Genomic DNA, 19,946 nt, shown 5'->3' on the forward strand with positions numbered 1-19,946 from the left:
TCTGTTCCCCAGTTTGACAACAAACATTAGCAGAGAGAGAGCTGAATCTTCTTCCTCTTCCTCCTAACGGCTCGCTTAATTCTACAATTTGCCCGTATCAAATCCAACATATAAGGGTAAAATAAAATAAAAAAAGTTTTGTTTATGCTAAATTGGGGAGAGACGATCCAGAAGAGACCATGAACTCCGTGTAGTAATCAATTAACTTGTTATTCTATAAGCATATTAGAAACATGTTGAATGTTCCAGCTGTTATGTAACTTTGGTTAATATAGTTAATTCGGGTCTGGAAAAGAACGCCCCAGAGATGAGTAAGCCACTCAGTTACATGAAGCAAAGTGATGGACCAAGTAGTCACGAGAAGAATAGAAACGGTACACTAAAATAGTGTTTCTCGACCTGTAATTCCTAGACAGTGCAATTAATTGCAGGAAAATGCACCAATAATGGGAAAACAAATAAATTTTCTTTGTTGTTATGTATTATATCAATAAACATATAGACATACTCAATACGGGCGTTCATGGAAACAAAAGACGTTTTTTTTCGTAAAACAGTGTTTAAAATACAGGGTGTTTCAAAAAGAATCATCCGATTTACAAACATCGTAACTATTCAGCTTTTAATCCGTTTTGATCGAATAATGCATAGGTAGAAAGAGGAAAATCTCGAGTTTCACGCAGTTGCCGACAGGTTGCCTAACACTCTTCCTTTGGCTACCACTTCAGTGCTTGTCAAGATTGGCTTTTCCCACAGTTAGAAACCGATTCGGATGGCTTCATTGTCCAACAGGACGGGGGCACCACCACACTGGAGCTTGGACATTCGAGAACTTTTGCACAATCGTATTCCTAAACAATGGATCGACAGTACGGGACCTGACGGTTCAGTTAAACATCACTTGGCCTCCAAGACCGCCGGACCTCACAGTGTGCTATTTCTTCTTCTGGGGGTTTATAAGAGACTACGTTCATGCGCCTCCCCTTCCAGCTACATTAGCAGAACCGAAGATACGCATAACAGCAGCAGTGGATGCAAACATGCTTGAAAAAGGGGCCATTCGAGTATTACGTCAGCATCGATGGGGGGGGGGGGGGTCCGATTTGCTGACTTGATGACAAGGGGGAGTGGGGGGGGGGTTGGATAATGCTTATATCCGTCATCACCACCTTCATGAAAATATGAAATATTTTTAATGGCATCTTACTCGGTCCGCCAAAAACGAGAAAAACCTTTCGATAGTTTGTGGGCAATTGAAGTAACATTTCCCCTATTGATAAGTGCCCTACAGAGCCACTTTAGTGATCTCAATGTTTCGCGGATTCTAGTGATCTGGAAATGTGTCCGGGCCGCTTAAGTGCTCTGGAACTGTGCCGTGCATCACTCAAGTGATCCGTAATTATGTGCCGCGGATCATTAAATAATCTGAGAATGTGCCGCGGGTAACTTGATGTAGAACCGCACCGGGGGCCGCTTAAGTGCTCTTAAACTATGCGACATGTCACTCGAGGGATCTCTAAATGTGTCACGGATCGCTTACGTGTTCTGGAACTGTGTCCCGGGTCATTTAAGTGTTCTGGAACTGTGTCCCGGGTCATTTAAGTGATCTGAAAATGTGCCACGTGCTGCTTAAATGTTCTGGAATTGTATCACGGGACACTTAAGTGATCTGTAGATGTGCCGCTTAGTTCATTTTTTTACAAAATTAAGTTTGAGGAGGGCAGGCCGTATCAGATAACCCCCGGGGCCAAATTTGGTCCGCGGGCCAAGGGCCTTTATGCGATTTATCATTATATGGCTTAGCAGGTGGGTCGCAATGAATTTATTAAAGATAAATCTAGAGTTCATAGCCTTCAAATAGCATTGAAATTAACAGAAATTTATTATAATAACATATAAAATAAAAGTATTTGTTCCGAAATTTGAATTAAAAAAGTAAAATTTTGATCGTGGGGGGGGGGCACGAGGCCTCCTAGCAAATTTAATTGAAAGGTATTCCGGAGCATCTGGGGCGGAGGGGAAGTGGTATTCAGGCCGAATCCGGAAATCTGGACAGGTCAGCTTGATCAGATTTTCCTTAGAGGATTTCCGTATCGTGTGGGGGCCGGTCTCCCCTTTAAAAAGTCTCGCCACAGAGAACAACAGTACCTACAAATGTAATTCAATCATAACACTTCACTTCTGAAATATACATGACAGCACTGAAAAATCAGTGATACGACTAGATACGCACTCAGGTACACACAGTTAGACTTCCGGCATAACTCGGTAGGTTGTAAAATTGCCCATAGATAGCGATAGACCTGAGTTGTGCTCGGTTTGAGAGAAAAAAGAAAAGATTCAGCCAATCCACAGCGAGATCCTTTCTACTTAATAAATTTATTTCTGAGTAAATTACAAAAAATATGTGCACAAAATTTATGAATAAAGGTGCATCTCCGGACCCCTATCAGTTTTTTTCTTGTAGGGTTTCTTTCTGCGTGACTAGCTCTACGGGTATTTTGAAAGTAGTCACCCTTCCCCCCCCCCCCCAACCACTAAATTTCACTTAAATGCTTTACTTTTTTTTTAGAGCACTGTTCAGCACTCCTTAATTCACCTGTCACCATGACCCTCCCAAGGGTGGGGCTGACATGACTGCAGCTTCATCTGTAGTCCCCTTTGAATATCTTAGAGCTGCAGGGGTCGGGGCATATGTGCGTCCAGTTGAGAATGACTGCGCTAAAATATTTTCTTCACCAGATGGCCAAAGCAGTCTGGACCTCTGTTAACCCTTTGCGATCTAGGTATAGCTTACGAGTTTTGTTAAGCAGCCAAATTCACACTTGTCTTTCTGAAGGCCATTGTAACAATGGCGTACCACTATTTCTTAATGCGGCTCTATGTTGAGTGGAGCGCACCTCGACATAGACCGCAAAAGGTAAAAAGCGTGCGACACACACCTCTTTTGCTCATAATTCTCATCATAAGAGCCTGGACGTCTAGGCACTAAAAATGGTCAAAATAGACAAGCAAAAAGACACTAAAAATGCCTGAAATAGGTATAGTAAAAAAAGTATTTACAACAATAGAAGTAACTATAAATTATATGTGATATTTAGGGTCCGAAATACTGGTTAAAAAATTGGCTGCACTCACTGAATCTACTGTTTCAATAACAGATTATAATAGATGCATTATCAGCAATGTAGATATTATTATGCCAAAAATAAAAATGTTTGTGGTCCTTCAAAGGTTAGGTCAGAGTCTGATTTAATCGAATACTTAATATGTAATTTTCTGGCATGCAAACTAGTGCTGGCTGAAATTAAAAAGTAATTATATAATTACTATCCATAACCTTTTCATATACATAGAATTATTTTAAAAGCATTTTTATAATACCGCCATATTTTTCTCAAAATTTTCAAATATTCAGCTTTGTATTCGATAATTTTTGAAAAAAAGATATCTCAAATTCTGGATTATTTTTGGCACATCTAAAATAACTTTCCTAGTTGTTGGCAGTGTATTTATGGAGTAAAAAAATTAAATCAAAACACAATATGGGGCCCCAAGACCCTGTCAGATCCTGTCCCACCTTGTGCGATCCATGGCATCAACTGATGGACAGTCATCGGTACGCTATTCATCCACAATACTGTGCAATGCGTGAGCAAAGACGTGTAATGTGAAGCTTGTGGAGAAACAAACTTTTCTAATTTATTATCAGCTATTCTTGCTCATGGGTTGCTTTCGTCTAGAACCCTTACAATTTTCATGTGAATTTGATGATATGTTGATTGCTACTGTATCTGAAAACTGTCCAGCAGACATGAAGAGTCTTTTGTCATCTCTATGCCTAACACCAATTTTCCTGTATCTCTAAGGCACTTGTTGATAAGATTGTCATGTTGACAGATTGAAGATTTAAAAAATAAATCTTTTCAAGTTTTCAATGCTAAAATTACCCAAGTTCTACAAAATACGGCCTCTAAAAGTCACGAATACACATACAACAATGTTGAAATAAGCATTTAAGTCCAAAAAATTCGAAAGAGGCATTTTTACAACAAAAAAAAAAAGTTTGAAAATAGACAAAAAGGAGGCATTTACATATGACATTTTGCCTGACCTTCCGAGCTCTCATCATGATTCTCTGGAAGTGGGTCCATATTCTCGAGCTCAGCAAGTCACGTGAGCGTGGACCCACCTTTAAAGCTTTCGACAAGGGAACAAAAGCGTTTTTTCTCGAATTTTTTTTCTCACATATAGGTGGGTTAGTTTGAACAGACAATGCAAACTACTTGCCCCGCAGTGAAATCGAACCTTCCCCCAATTTGTTTCCAGGCATTCGTAAATTGGGTTTTATGCCCGGTTTATATTGGGAACTCTCGGGGGGCTTAACTGGTGCAAGGAAGGGTCCCTCCGACCAGTTTCCATAAATAAAGGACTTCCAATAAACACATTGCGGGCGGATACTCATCCAGCTCAATACGTCTGCTTACCGGGACCACAATTCCACGAAAAAGTCTTCTTCCTTCCTGTAAGCACCGAAAAAGTAAACAGGAAGTATTCGAGCGAAAATTGCACCAGGTGGCAAAGGAGAAAACTTTTTCTGAATGAAAAATATACGGCGCAGAAGGAGAAGAAAATAAAAGCTGCTATTACCAGCTTCCACCTCCATACTTATTATGGAACGTCATGCCATCCCTGCCCGATTCCCGAAAATTGGACATCACTTCCCAAAACGGGTAGAGACCCATTAGATTAAAAAAAATTACACCCCCATACCGCCCGTCATAATGCTATACTGGGCATCCGTGACAAGCTAGCAACAGATGATGTATCCGAGGACGCACCCCTCTTCAAAAAATACGAAGAAAAAAAAAACAAAATTCAACACACTATTCCTCAAACACCCTGTTCCCTTCCACACTGTACACGCTCTCTTTTTTTTTAGCTCAAACTTCACCTTCGCCCATCACTAGCATGTAAATAGGTGAAGGGTTGCCACAGATTGGGGGGGGGGGGGTATTACACTTTCACCTTCACCTGGGGAGACAGATATGCAAAAGGCAGGAAAAACAGGTTTGAGTGAAGAGTCTTTGGAAGATGAAATTCGAAGAGAAAGGGGAAGAGTTATTTCAAAAGAATATTCCAAATGGAATTGGACTCGTTGTTTGGATGTGGCATGCTAAGATGTTAGAGAAACACATAAATAATTTGAACAATATCTATAGGCGCATCCGCATTCTGATGACCTCTGCCAACAATATTGTGCAAATAAATAACATTTTTGTATGAAGTGAAGTTTAGAAGAAACTACAGTAACACCAAAACCTTGATTATATGATAATAAATTTCTTGGTGCGATTCAACCACCAGATGCAATTCTTCACAACTGAAACAGCTACATCACGAATAATTCTTCATAACTAACAGCTATAACGCGAAGAATTCATCATAACTCACAGCTATAAAGAGAATTGCTCGTAACTCGCAGCTGAACAGAGAAGAATTGCTCGTAACTCGCAGCTGAACAGAGAAGAATTGCTTATAACTCACAGCTATAAAGAGAATTGCTCGTAACTCGAAGCTGTACAGAGAAGAACTGCTCATAACTCGCAGCTGTGCAGAGAAGAATTGCTCATAACTCGCAGCTGTACTGCGAAGAATTCTCCACAGCTCTCGACTATACTGCGAATGATTCTTTATGACTCACAACTGGCGAAGAAATCTCCATTAAACGGACCACAAAAGCATCGGACATAAGAAATGGAAAGATTTGGAGGTGACAGAATCGTCGGTGTATGCAATAGCCTCTGTGTGGTAGTGTGGCCGTCGTACTGAACTCTCATTGCGAGGATCCAGGTTCAAACCCCGTTAGCGGTACAGTGGTAGTCGGCTAAAGTTAGCTTTTTGTGGGTTTCCAACTTCGAGTCGCGCATGTGAGTCGGTCTCCCATACGTCTCTTTGCAGGGAGGAGGCAGACCTTCAACATGATAGTAACATAACATGAAAAATTCAAGCATTCATCATCTTCACTTTAAAATGGGGAAGACAGATAGCAGCACCAGCAGGAGCACGAATCAACACAACTCCATCGACATAAATACGTTGGGGGGCCACATATACACGCAGAACACACATTCGGGCATGCACCAATTCGTTCGAAATTATGCAAAGAATATGTTCGAGTTGTATGTACGGTTAAGCAGTAGTAGTGGATGCAAAATGGTTGCTGATGGTGATTTTGGTTGGTTAGTTGCTGACTTTTAAAAAACCGGGATCATCAGTTTTGTTTTTTGAATAACCGCAAAACTCCGGATCTAAAGGTCTGGGTTCGAATCTTTTGTACTGTCGATTCCTCCAGTGTAATTAATTTTCCCTCGCTTGTATAAGATGGCGATTGAGCACCAAAACCATAGGTATATCCTTCTGATTTGGCTTTTTGCAATATCCAACCTCAATCCCCCCCCCCCACCCGCCTCATCGAGTAAAAAAGCAAATTAATCCAAATGAATCTATCTCGTCTGGCAGCACACGCTATCCAAAATCCAAGAGGAGAATTTTCTTGGCAGAAATCCACGAGAAGAACGAAGTAGGTGTTTAATGGATGTTCTGGTTGTCGGAAATGTTTTCTCAGCGATAAACTGATGCGAAATGAGTTCGTGCATGATTAGAGGGAGATTTCTCTAAAATTCTTTCAAAACACTTTAGTGTGAAGACCAGGATCCGATATTGATTCGAAGGAGCACAAGGCAAAGCAAGCATTATTATGTAAGGGGGAGTGGGTGCTCTCTTTACAGTCAAAGGCCTGGATTACACTATGAAAGTTCGATAAAAGTAGTTTTATAAAACTTTTATAGTGTAATTCCGGCCGAAGACAAAGATGAGGTTGCTTTGAAAAACAATTCCTTCAATGGACGGTATCGGTCTATAAGAGTGCGAAAAATAGCCTTTTCTGCTAGAAATTGTATAGCTATACGACTTGACAAATCGGGGGAAAAAAATTAAGCGAGAGCCAAATATTTCTTTAGAGCCAAGCATGATTTTGTTGTTAAAAAAAACTGTCCAAAAGTATATTCTGGGACTTTTTATGTCGTTTTCCTATGTTGGGAGATTCACTGTTAAATAAAATCGGAAAAAGTTTCGTATCATTCATAAACTTCAGTTTAGCAATCGGAGTCAGAACATTTTAAGCACCACTGACGATGTTCTAGTCACCGTGGCGACTTGGTGCCTGGGATTTGTCAAGCCATGGCAATACGGCATAAACGTGGCTACGAAAAACTTTTAATTTCCGTAAGAGCTGTCATACCTCGGTGGAATAATTGGATAATTTTTTGAGCTTCGGATGAGGCTATTTATTGTACGTTTAGGGTCAAGTAGACTTTGAATTGCGGTTCTAAATGGCTGTTCTCCGCGCCACTCTTTACTCATGTAAAGCTTTGGTCATTTCTCTTTCTTCTTTTTTTTCTGGGACAATTCTTGAACTGGCCATCGAATTAGAATACGGCAGGGTGGTGGCCCAAACTTGGGTCGTAGGGCTTTGGAGATGGATAGTTCAAATCCATTAACAGCCAGAGAGTCTTGAGCTATGGATAGCGAGCAAACTTGATTCACAGGAGCGTCCGATTTGAGCGTGCAAATCCTCTTACAGCTAGCGATTCTTGAGCTATGGGTCACAACCCAAGCTTGATTCACAGGGGCCTCTTCTAGTTGGGTCGTTCAAATCCACGTACAGTTCTATTACAAATGCACTTATTGCATCACTGGTTTCTCTAATTTAGCAAAAAAAACCATCCCATGGGTCTCAAAGCTGACCTTGTTAGTTATTTTGAGTCACGGTTGAAAAAGTTTAAGAACTGCTGATATACAATATCCAAAATCCACCCCCCCCCCCCCACTGCCCAAACCCGAAAATTGTAATTTTTTTCATGCTTAAGTTACACTTAAGTTAGGACTTGTCTATAGCTGGAATATTTTACTGAATAGCCATTTCTTGAATTGGCTGGACTTTGGACAAACATCGCTGCTGAGTGAATAAGCCTAATACATTTCAACTTGAATCACCCAATATTTTTATTTTTTAATTTCAAATCTCATAAATCCAAGGTTGCGATCGAAAGCTACACTCAGGATGGAACAATTCTGAAAGCAATTCCGATTTGTGCTACATGTAATCCACAAGACTTGGAAAAAAAGAAATACGACGTAATTAGCAATTTGAAATCTTCCCGTTACTACCAATTTAAACTTTCGAATATCGGCGAAAATATTCGTAGCGGGGATCCTCCGATCGAGACCAGACGGCGTCGGTCTTCCAGACTCAGAGACATTTAATGATCTCATTGTAAATCTGAGTGAAATTTGTTCTTTTAAGTTAGAATTTGTCTTTCTGGCCGGGATCACAGTATAAAAGTTTGATAAAAGATCTTTCACAAAACTTGAAGAAAAAACAACCAATAATCCTATTGGTTACAGTCGTTCGAATACAACCGATACGCATATTAGTTGCATTTTTCAAATTTTATAAAAGAACTTATGTTCTTTGCCCCTTTCGCGGGAAAAGCTTTTAAACAGCTCAATACGTATCTCGTCTATCGGCCTTCTGCTACATAGAAACAGTCACCATGAGCGATGAAACGCAGCTCTTTCTTTCCATTAAAAAATACATAATCATAAAATTTGCATTATAAATTTGATTGTTGTGAAAACAAATATCTTTCAGTGAGCAGCATCATTAGAAGCGTGCACAGGATTGAGGCAGCAAGCGTATGGTGTGCCATAGAACCCTTAAGGTTCCCAAAGTTTCAATTCATGCCGAACCCTTTATTTTAATACCGCGGATTCCCTAAACTACTCATATGTTTCCAGTAGCCAATTGGTAACTAATGCCCTAGAGATGAGATTGATCAGAGGTTCCGAGAGATATTTCGGAGATAAACTTACTTGGAAGTTAGTAGGATATGATAATTAATCAGTATGACACGGCACCAGTGCCGTCTTAACGCATGGACCCACCCGGGCACGGCCCGGGGGCCTCAAGAGAAGAAGGGCCTCACAAAAATGAGATTCCGTTGAAATTTTCTAGAATTCACCTGGTAGGGCCTCGGAAAAGCCACTTGGCCCAGGGGCCCATGATGCTCTTAAGACGGCCCTGCACGACACTTTTAGGTATCGAAGTACCAGGGATACATATAAAATCGTAATCACTGTTTCCGAACGCGCGGCTAACATAAAATCTGCAAGAGTCCATAAGGTTTAGAACATGACGCATAATATGTCAACACGTTCCTCGGGATTGTACAGTATTTGAAAGGAAAAAAATTTGAGCACCAATCCTTTAGGCGGCAACAGCAGAAATCACTAAACTCCCTTCAAAATTTCTTTTCTTTTTTGATGAAGTAGGCTTTCTTCCGATTTCCAGCAGGTACAAACTATGGGGGGGGGGGGGGGGTAGGTCTGCAGGAAAAAGTGTTCCATTGAGGAAAAAAATTAACTTTACAAAACATCTTAGCTTGTCAATACTAAAATAAGACTCCTAGAGGAGAGAGATCTCGCCAACTCCACTTAGCCTCAAGAAAGCAAAGATCGATAAACATTGTTACAATAATGGTGGGATAGAACCATAGGCTTAATAGGACATAAAGGGCTTCTGGATAGGGGCTACTAATCTTATTACCAGGTACTAATTTAGTACTAGCTACTAATCTATAGCTACCAGTCATAGTTTCGACAAAAAAATTATAAGTTCTATCTCAGAATGAAATTAGTTCAGCTTTTTCGATAAGATTTGGATTTCAGATTCCTATTCAAGCGCCGTGTGCAACAAGTAAACAAGTCGAGCAAAAGAGGAAAAAAATATATATTTTAAAAAATTTAAAAAATAAATTAATTAAAAAAAATTGAAGTGCAAAGAAATAATAAAATTAATAAGGAAAAAAGGTCATAACGTAATTAACGCATCATGCACATGATTGAATATTTCATGAAATAACGTTATCAATCATTAATTATGACGAAGCAATTTGTTGTTATAATTAATTTTCGTCCGTTTCGATAATGTTTTCCTTCATTCCATATCTATTCCGTAACAGTTGTTAATCACTAATCACTTGTGGTATGGAGGAAAAAGTAAGTACATGCAAAACTCTAATCAGTTCCCCCCCCCCCCACTTTTGTTTCTACATTTTCTCATTTCCAGCGCCAAAAAATAAATCTAAAATATCTTGACGTAGTCAAACTTCATTTTTCGATATGACATTCTTTCCACTGTGTCGGTATAAAATTGATTTTTCCGTCTATCGGTATAATTTCAAGTATAATTTTGCTACTATCTTATGTACAATCTTATAGATGTACATCAAATTTCGCACATATGGCCAAACAATACCAAACTGTCATGATTGATACGCTGCTTTAAAAAATTTTCTTAATAAAATGTCTAAAAAACGAACGAAGAACTGTCCTGTAACAATGGTTTCTCATCTTTAACAATGCCTTCCGGAATTTATGGTTTCTTTGCCACGGTTCCCAAACAATACGTTTTCAACATTCTTATCCCTCTATAATGAATTGTTTCGCCATTAAATTCTCCAAAGCCTTAGGCCGGGATTACACTACGAAAGTTTAATAAAAGATCTTTACAAAATTTGAAAGAAAAACAACCAATAAGCGTATCGGTTACATTCGCTCGTAATGTAATGTATGTATCGTATATAATATATCCTATTATATTACTATAATTATATAATAATAAAAATAATCGTATGTAACCAATACGCATATTGATTGTTTTTTCATGTTTTGCAAAGATAAATGTAATTCCGGCTCATAGAGAGGACTCGGGCAGCTCAGGTATTTCTGCTAGAAATAGGAAAGTGGTTACAAGAAGAGAAAAAAAATTTCACACTTTTCAAAGTCTGGTGTTATGATCCTAATCACATAGCGAAGAGGTAAGAGGTACAATGACGATCACACCACATATTACTACTACATTAGTCCTTAACCGAGTGGTTAACACAAATTCTCGGTGAAAAAACGTGATAAGAAAAGCTCATATGAAAAATCAATGTTTCTTATATAAAATAATGAAGCTTCCCGTAAAATTCTTTCACATACCACAATATTAATTACTCATTTAAAAACCAATTAGCATAGTAAAGCATTGTGTATTTCCTGCCGAATAAGATTGGTTTTTCTCTCAAGACGAATACGGACTACGTATCGAAATGGTCAGACAAAGCTGTCAGCAACGGCTTGTGTTTTCAAAGCGCTCGTGCTTTCTTATGTTCAGTCAGTTGAATTCGAGCTGAATTCTCTAGTAAATTGCATAACTTTTTGAGAGAGAGAAAGAGAGATCCATCTTTAACATATTTATTGCAAAACCAAAAACAAAAAAAAAGTGGTTCGATTGCTAGATCCCCTCTTTTCCCAAAACGATTTCAGCTTCACTTTCAGTTCAGAAATAAATAGAATGAAACGTATGCAACGTAAGCACTTGTCTTTTTTTATTCTATGTATGCCCGTGATCCAAACTCCTTATAAAGAGGAGTATGTGATGTCATGAGTAAACATATCTATTCGTGATTTGACCAGATGACAAACCGCAAAGGCTATGTTACATAACTATTCAGAGTAAAAAAGGCAATATTCCATATCCACAAGAACAGTCAATGAATTAATACGAGCACATTATTGTGGTTTTTCCATTTTCCTGCACCCCCCTCCCATACCGTGGCAATATGTCATGGTCATTTTAACTTTTCATCACGTTTTTCTAGCGTTGCTAGCGCAATCATCCCTACAGTGCATATGGGATGGATAATTTGCTAATTCTTCTGTTTTCTTACATCATCAGCTACCATTCGACCTTGTAAAGCAAATCAACAACCAAAAATATTAACATTATAGTATAAAAAAGATTGAGAAAAAAAATTAAATAAGCATAATTTTTTTTCCTTTCACACATCCATAATTTGAATAACGAATCAAGTACCTGAACTAATCAAACTAGTTGGACAATCATTGGTTTCAGGGCTCCTTTCCCAAATCGACGCTAATTGCAATTAAATGAAATGATCCAATGGTCCCCGTGCCGTTCCCTGCTTCTCTCCCGTTAAAATAAACGGGATAGTTTAAATAAAACGGCCTGTGCGTGTTTTTGAGAAAGTTGAGCACAGAGCATTTTAGTCAATGGCAGGGCCACAACTAGATGCTTGGTCAGCCGGCGAAAGCATGCATTTTGGCGCCCCAGGGCACAAGACCTGTATTTGCGGCCTGGTCAATGGTACCACGATCTATCAACTCCAATCGGATGGCACTATAATTATATTAAGTCTGTAATGATAATTTTATATACACATAGGGGAATAACCACTAAAATCGAACTTGAAGAACCACCTGCACCATCACTTGGGCGATTCTGGACCTTCGAGAAGCGTAAGTGTATCCGAGTTAGCAGTGTGTTTCACTGCATAAACTAAACTTCTAAAATTCGTCACAAACTTAGATACCAAAAAAAAAAAAAATTACAAAATTTATTTTGGACTTTTCTGTCATTTACATCGATGCACTTTTCCAGTGCATGCGCAATTTTTTTCCTCCCCCGCAGTTATTAAATAAACTCGGGCGTGTGCACATAAAGTGTTCTAACCGTAAGAACACTTTATGCGCTATTGCTTTCGCACATGCCATCATGGTAGAATTCATATAAACTAAAATCCGCTCGCGCGATTGAGAATTTTCTTTCAACCAAAAGCTTTTCCAAGAAAAAGTAGCGTTGAACAGCACAAAGACTCGAAATCGTGAAGCGGGTGAGGCCAAAAATTTTGGCGAGCTCTTTATATACATTTTACAGTAAATTTATAATATTATAAAGTTTTTTAAAAAATGCGGTCGTTCCCGGCGCCAATACCTCTCTCGTGAAGGCACAGATTCGAAATGTGTGTGCAATCAATAGCTTTTTAAAAAGTAATTTACGCTTCCTGAAAATTACGTACAGAATTCTGTAGATTCTTCTTTCAACTGTCAAATTTCATCCTCAGTGCAATGCCGTCTTTTCTGTCATATTCCCATAAACTATTTTCACTTCAATCAGAAACAATATACACAGTAGTGATGAAACGAATAGTGATTTAGCCGAATAGCCAGGGCCATAACTAGGCTGGGCAACCGGGGCACTGCCCAGAGGCCGCGAGCCGAATAGAGACCTCACAAAAAATGTAAACTTATTTTGCATAATTTTTTCCTTTTCAAGGGCCCCCGAGAATGCATGCTACGGCCCTATAACCGAATATCGAATATTCAGCGGCCGAATATCACACACACACACACACACACACAATTTCTTAAAAACTCATCGCAATTATAAGTAAAATCGGTGTTTTTAATTTTTTAATTGGGGAATAAAATTATTGGTTTCACTAAACTAAATTTCAAACTAAAAATTTCAAACTAAATTGAATTTTAATTAGACAATTTATATTATCAAAATTGGTGATTAAAAGATTTTTTATTGCCATGATACTAACAATCCATTTTAACGATGATATTATAATTGTATTTTTTAACCCATTTTTAACGACGACTTTGATTTTTTTAAAAACAAAAAAAAAATGAGTGGAACCACTTGCACCTTTTACTGGCAAAGAAAAAACTTAAAATTTAGAATGGCAAATTTTCTTACCAACCGGCGTTAATGGGCTAAATTAATGCGTTAATTACTTAAAGAATTTATTTCTTTTCAATACTTGTTTCAATTTTATATTTAATTAAAAGATTGTCTCGACCATTATTTACGCCCAACTCCCTCTTTCTCTCTCTCTAGTACTGTATAATAAACAATAACATTTTCTCACTTTTCTTCTTTAGATGTCCTTACCTCTTTTGTCCCTTCCAGTAGCTCAATACATATCTTGTCTAGTTACATCCTTCAGTAGTGAGCTTGACTTGTGTGTAATTCATGTTCACTTCCACTTATTGTAGTAGGATTCTATTTTCAGTTTCATGTTTTCCTTAGCCTACAAATTCGCCCTGACATCACCTCTTTCAGAGAAAGGGATATACACACCACACAATTACATGTAACCAGTTAATTTTTAGGGGAAAATTATAATATAATTTTTTAAAATTATGTAGTTTGATGTTTCTAATTAATATAATTTTTTTAAATTAATCTGATGTACTTACATTTATATAGACGTTCAGCCGAATACCTAACAGTGTTCCAACTCATTGGTGGTCTGCTGGTCCGAGACCACTGATTAAACAATCGGACCACCGAGAAAAAGCTGTGGTGTTCCGCGAGACCAGTAGCAAAAAACTTTGCGCCTCCCATACCCGCAGTAGTACATTGATCGCGGAAGAATCTCCTATGGGAGAATCTCGTATCCGCAGTGGGTTTTTTATGGCTTTTTGCACCTCTTTTATGGTACATCACTCTTCTAAATGCTAATATAGTTAGGGGAAAATTACTTATATTTATTTTGAACTGATTTCGTTTAGTGGACCGGCAGGTTCTCGTATTTACTGGTCCATGGGACCAGTGACTTTTATTTTTCAATTCTAACGCTGCCTAAGAATTATTCGGCCTAGATATGTGAGGACAGGGAGAACGAGAATATTCTCAGAATGTTCTCCTGGATATAAAAATTGAAGAATAGTTGAGAATTATTCATTTTTCTTTTAAATAAAGAATTTTTTTTTACTAATTTTGTTTACATTATGAAACATAAATTAGTTTTTATTGCCTGAAACATTTATATCAAAGCAATTTTTGACATAATCAGCCCCCATTGACAACTTTTAGTTCGAGAATATTCCTGGTCATGATGAGAGGTTTTAAAAGTCTGGTTGTTAAGATTTTAGAAACTTTGAGATTAAAACATAAAAAAATTATTTTAAAATTCGATAAATTTTCAGAAATGAGTTCAAAACAAAGAGTAAAACCAAAGCTGATTGATGAAGGAAGCTATATCCTTATATAACCACCTTCATTCTAAGAAGATACAGAACTGTTGTATTCTTCAATGAACAGACACTTAAATATTCTGTATCACTCATATTTCTTTAAAAGTTTTGCAATTCAGCCATGTGGGTTTCATTTTCTTGTTTTCAAACTTTAATATTGTAAGCAATACACACTTCAATATTCCTATCTTCTTGACGGGAAGAGAGACAGGGACAGAATATTCTTGAGAATATTCTCTCGAAGGACTAATATTATAAATTACTAGAGAATATTCTAACTGAAAATAATAAGAATTATTCTCTAGTTATTTATATAGAGATTATTTATTATAATACAAGTTATCACAAATATTATTAAGGAAGAACTTTATGGAAGAACTTCTATAACTGAAGAATATCCTCATGGAGGAGAATATTCGAGAGTATTCTCTGGAAAAGGACTATTATTCATAACTTGAGAATAATTCTTACTATTTTCGATAAGAATATTTCCCAGTAATTTATTAAAGTAGTCCTTCTAGAGAATATTCTCAAGGATATTATATATAACTATATTATAAATAACAGGAAAATATTCTCATCAAGAATTTATAAGAATGTTCTCTAGTTATTTATAATAGTAGTCCTTCCAGAAAATATTCTCGAATATTCTCAAGAATATTCTCCTTAAAGATTATTCTCGAGAATTTTAAATCTCTAATTCGGCCAAACCGAATATTCGGTCTCCAGCTCGGGGGCCCGAAATTGTAATCCTAACCTAGGGACTCTGCTGTGGGATGTTGGGGCCATGACTCTATGAGAAAGCCTCGAAAGATTTCCAGCCGAACCAATTACCGTATTTTAATGTGTATAAGGAACCCTCTGATTTTTCTTGAGCCTAAAATTTGGAGAAGAGGTTCCAAAGATATTTTTTATTTTGAGACATCAAAAAAAAAGAAATTTTTCTATTCCACAGACCATTATAATATTCGCCATCACTCAGAGGAATCGACATGAAGGAAACATTGGGGGGGGGGGGTTGAAAATCACTTGTCGTCCAAGTATACAGAACTTGAGCACGTGCGCAGGAGGGAAGGTGCATTGCATTGTTTTTTCAGAAATTATTAGGGGGGGGGGACTCAGCCCCCTAACAAAACTAATTGGGGGGGGGGGGCTTAAATGGCCTCAGCCCTGCGTTACGGTGACACTCTCATCTGATACATCACAACAAGCTACATCAACCAGTTCATTATCATCATCAGTCACTCTTATTGTAAATTGCAGGGAACTTACTAATTTGTTAACATCTATAATAATAATCATGTATATAAGAACAACAAATTAAAAACTAAAAGTAAGCAACCCTCATTTTTAGGAAACAAACTTTTGGCAAAAAGACCCTTATACAACGTCAAAATAAGATATATAAATGAAAACAATACTTTTGCATTAAAGGAAAACAATATAAACAATTTTACATTTCAGGAATAAAACAGCATAATTGTCAATTAATTAACCCTTTCCGTACTTTAATCGGGACGCTTTGTTCAACTCTATGAAAAAAGCCTCGAGAGAGATTTCCAAACATACAAACAAACAAGTAACCGGCTTAAAAAAAAGCGCAATCGACTCTTTCCCGAAAATCGGCTCGAATTTCAAACTCGTAAAAACGAAAAGGAATCACGCGACTGAACTATCGGAAACAACAAATAAATTTAAAAAAATTTAAAAAGAAATTCACGTACCCCACGAAGAAAGCCGGTCAAAAAACAAAAACAAGAAAAACGCAACAATCAGAAAAAAAAGAATAATACATGATCGCGAACATTATCAACTCATACAATCAATAGGTCAACAGGCATGGAATGACAATAACATATTGGCGATTTATTGCAATATTTAGAAAAGGGGAATTAAAAGAGACCGGGTCAAAAGCTGCTCCCGCGGATACAAACAAAACACAGACGGATGTTGAAGAGACTTCTCTTACTTTATACGTGTAAAAAAAGAAAGAAAAAGAGGGTAGGTGTAAAAGTCCCTCCCGAAAACTGCGACAGAAACACGCACTACCGCTACCTTAAGGAAAAATGCCGACCGACCCATTTCGAACTGATAGCACAAACACACTCACCTTTTTTTTTCATTCACCTTCTTTTCCGACTGTTTTAATATATCCCATAGATTTTTAGTTTTCATGTAGAGATGCGGTCTTTTTTTTCACGTAAAAACGGAAAATACTGCGAGCGAGCGGCGCACACAACACTCACAAGACGACACTCACGCACAACAAGCACAACACTGATGTATATAGAGTGAAAAAGGAGAACGAACCACACACGTCTAGCGCCGATCACAAATTGTGACGCACTAAAATCCCACAGAGGAGAAACGAGTTCTCCGGCTCTCTTCTTCTTCTTCTTCTTTTTTTGGCTGCGTTGGCTGATTCGATGGGTTGCCGACTCGTTACTTTTCTCGCCAAATGTTGGGAATTTTTTTTTTTGGTCTGAATAATTTAGTTCATTTGAATTTGCCGATTAATTACTTAAAAGTTGGGTTCCTCCTGAAAAATCGAACGAAGTCAGGCCGGGCTTAATGCATGGGCCTAACCGGGTCAGCCAGGGACCTCGTGAAAATAGGTTCAGTAATATGTTTTTCGGAAATGATTATCTAAATTAGCATAGGCATATATTTCCAACTCAATAGGGCCTTAGAATGAACTAATGAAGTGATCAAATCCTCTACTTACTCTCCGAAAAATTACTAAAGTATGTAAACCACCATATTCGTTCTAGAAACTTCCTCTACTGCGGAGAAATCGAAAAAAGTTGGAACAACGATTATTTAAAACCCAATAGTACTGCAAAATGAACTTGACGCTTCTTTCCAACCGTACAATATGGATTGAAACGACCTTACTTTTCTTCTGATTTCTATTTCACCCAATTTTTAACTGGACACGGCAACTTCAAATCCTATCTTGAGTGATTCAACCTGGCAGACAGAAAGTGACTCATGAAGTTGTGGAAAGGAGGACCCCTGCTTTTTTGAGTGTTCAAATGTAAAAATTCAAAGAACTGCAACTGCACGGGACCTGCGAAAACTGTCAATACAATGGTCATCGATACTATCAAAATTGGTGTACTCGAGCGAGACTGTGCTTTCGAAGATTTGTACATACCATAAAAGACTGAGGCCTCTGCTTTCTTCCGCGCTGTTTCTATCATATAAGTATATACATATTATTCGTTTTCTTCTTTTTACATAAATTCTTTTCTTTTCTTTTTTTTTCTTGTTTTTGAGTATTTGTATGCTTACAACTTTTTCCTTACTCCTTCCACCATTTTTCTTTTTCCTCTCTTTTCATTACTTTTCTCGGTTGTTTTTTTTAATAATTATTTTTTATTATTATTCTATATTACTGTATTTGTTTTAAATATTACTATTACTATTACTTCTATTATCGGTATTTCTTCTTCTTCTTATTATTATTATTATTATTGTATTTTTTCTTTAAAAACTATATCATTTTTCTCTTGTATAAAGATTTATAATTTTTCTTCTGCATATTTTCCTCGGCAAATATGTATATACGAATGCTGATTGTACTATTTCACATGCCTCTATGTTATACTGTGTGGTGCATAGGGAGATGATTTTGTGCCAAAATTTAAAAAATATAGGGCCTTAGAACAGCTGTTCTCAATCGATCTTCCGTGTACACTTCTTGGGGGCTCTGCGATCACCCGTGGAGAATCACTTAATTCCATATGAATTATTAAATGATGAATATGAATCGTTAAATTCCATATAATTAAAAGAAATTTTATAAATTTGATATTTTTCAGTTTACTTTGTTTTCATCAAAACAAAATAGAGGCCTGCGGCGCTCCGCTCCATAGAAATTATACATCAAAAAAGGCTTCGCAAGTCAATAAAGGTTGAGAACCTCTGCCCTAGGGTATCAATTAGTCTGGGGGCCCATAGTTCTGTTAAGATAGTACGGACCTAAGCAAGTCAGTCTTAACGCATAGGCCCAACCGGGCCATAAGCGGATGCAGGCCTTTCGAACGAGGTAGACGGTTGTATAGTGAACGGGGGGGTGGAGTTAATTAAAACAAAATATCTTCAAATACATTTTTTTTTTCAAAAAAATAATTTTTTTAGCATATTCAGCAAAAAATAAGACATTTTTAGGTTTCAAACTGACTGCCGACGTTTTTCGCTACTGGTTCCGTGGGCCACCACAATGCAATTTTTTTTCTCCGTGGTCTGATTGTTTAATGACTGGTCTCGGACCACCAATGATTTCGAACGCTGAGACATCTTCGAACTGATAGAATTTTGAGCCAGGGCTTTGTTAAACCTTCAATGCGTACCTTTCTCACGAATCGAAAACAGCCAGCACCCGCTTCATTAAATCCTAAAGCTGGTGTTAACACAGCCCAGGTTTTATAGACTTTTGCCGATTTTTAGCCATTTCTCCTGTTAAAGAGATTCGATACTACATATATGATTTTCGAAAGTGATTATCAATTAGAAGGCATATATTTCCAGATAGGGCCCCAGAGTATCACTTTACCCGAGGGGTTCATAGTTCTGTCCAGATGCTTTTTATCCGATATGGATAGAATACAAGGGCATTTATCCGATACGGATAATCGTGAGACTGATAAGCTATGACAGTGTTTCTCAAAGTGTGTGTCCCCAACCTCTGTGTGGGGCGTCGCGACGAGCAGGAGATATTGAGTTGTGTGCCTATGCTTTGAAGTGGCGTTTTCATAAATGAAAAATATCTCCAAATCTATTTTGGGGAACGATAGAGATCAACCATGAATTGTGCAAGGGAGCCGTGGGTGACCAAATTTTGAGAGCTACTGACCTATAGTATTAATACGATGACAATTATTCCATTATTGTGATCAGAAAAAAGTACATGTCAATTATTCTCTTATATTCTAATCCGTAGAAATAGATGATAAATTTTAAATTAAAGGCGATAAGTTGCAGTG

The 19,946-nt window shown here is 37.6% G+C and overlaps 1 protein-coding gene across 3 annotated transcripts in view; it reads right to left on the reverse strand.

Annotated features, from left to right (window-relative positions):
* LOC149077637 (uncharacterized) overlaps nucleotides 1–17,306 on the reverse strand; it is a 260,154-nt gene extending 242,848 nt beyond the window's left edge. For 2 of the 3 annotated variants that reach the window (XM_089245186.1, XM_089245185.1), the window contains exon 1: nucleotides 17,069–17,306. The gene's annotated coding sequence lies outside the window, so the exon portion shown is untranslated. The remainder of the gene's footprint in view (nucleotides 1–17,068) is intronic. The other variant, XM_089245187.1, reaches the window with a different exon arrangement.
* Nucleotides 17,307–19,946: the final 2,640 nt, after the last annotated feature.

This window comes from Pholcus phalangioides, unplaced genomic scaffold, assembly GCF_987345545.1.
Source record: "Pholcus phalangioides strain wild (caught in Gottingen) unplaced genomic scaffold, Ppha-v1.0 ptg000015l_1, whole genome shotgun sequence".
In the NCBI taxonomy this organism is placed as follows: domain Eukaryota; kingdom Metazoa; phylum Arthropoda; class Arachnida; order Araneae; family Pholcidae; genus Pholcus; species Pholcus phalangioides.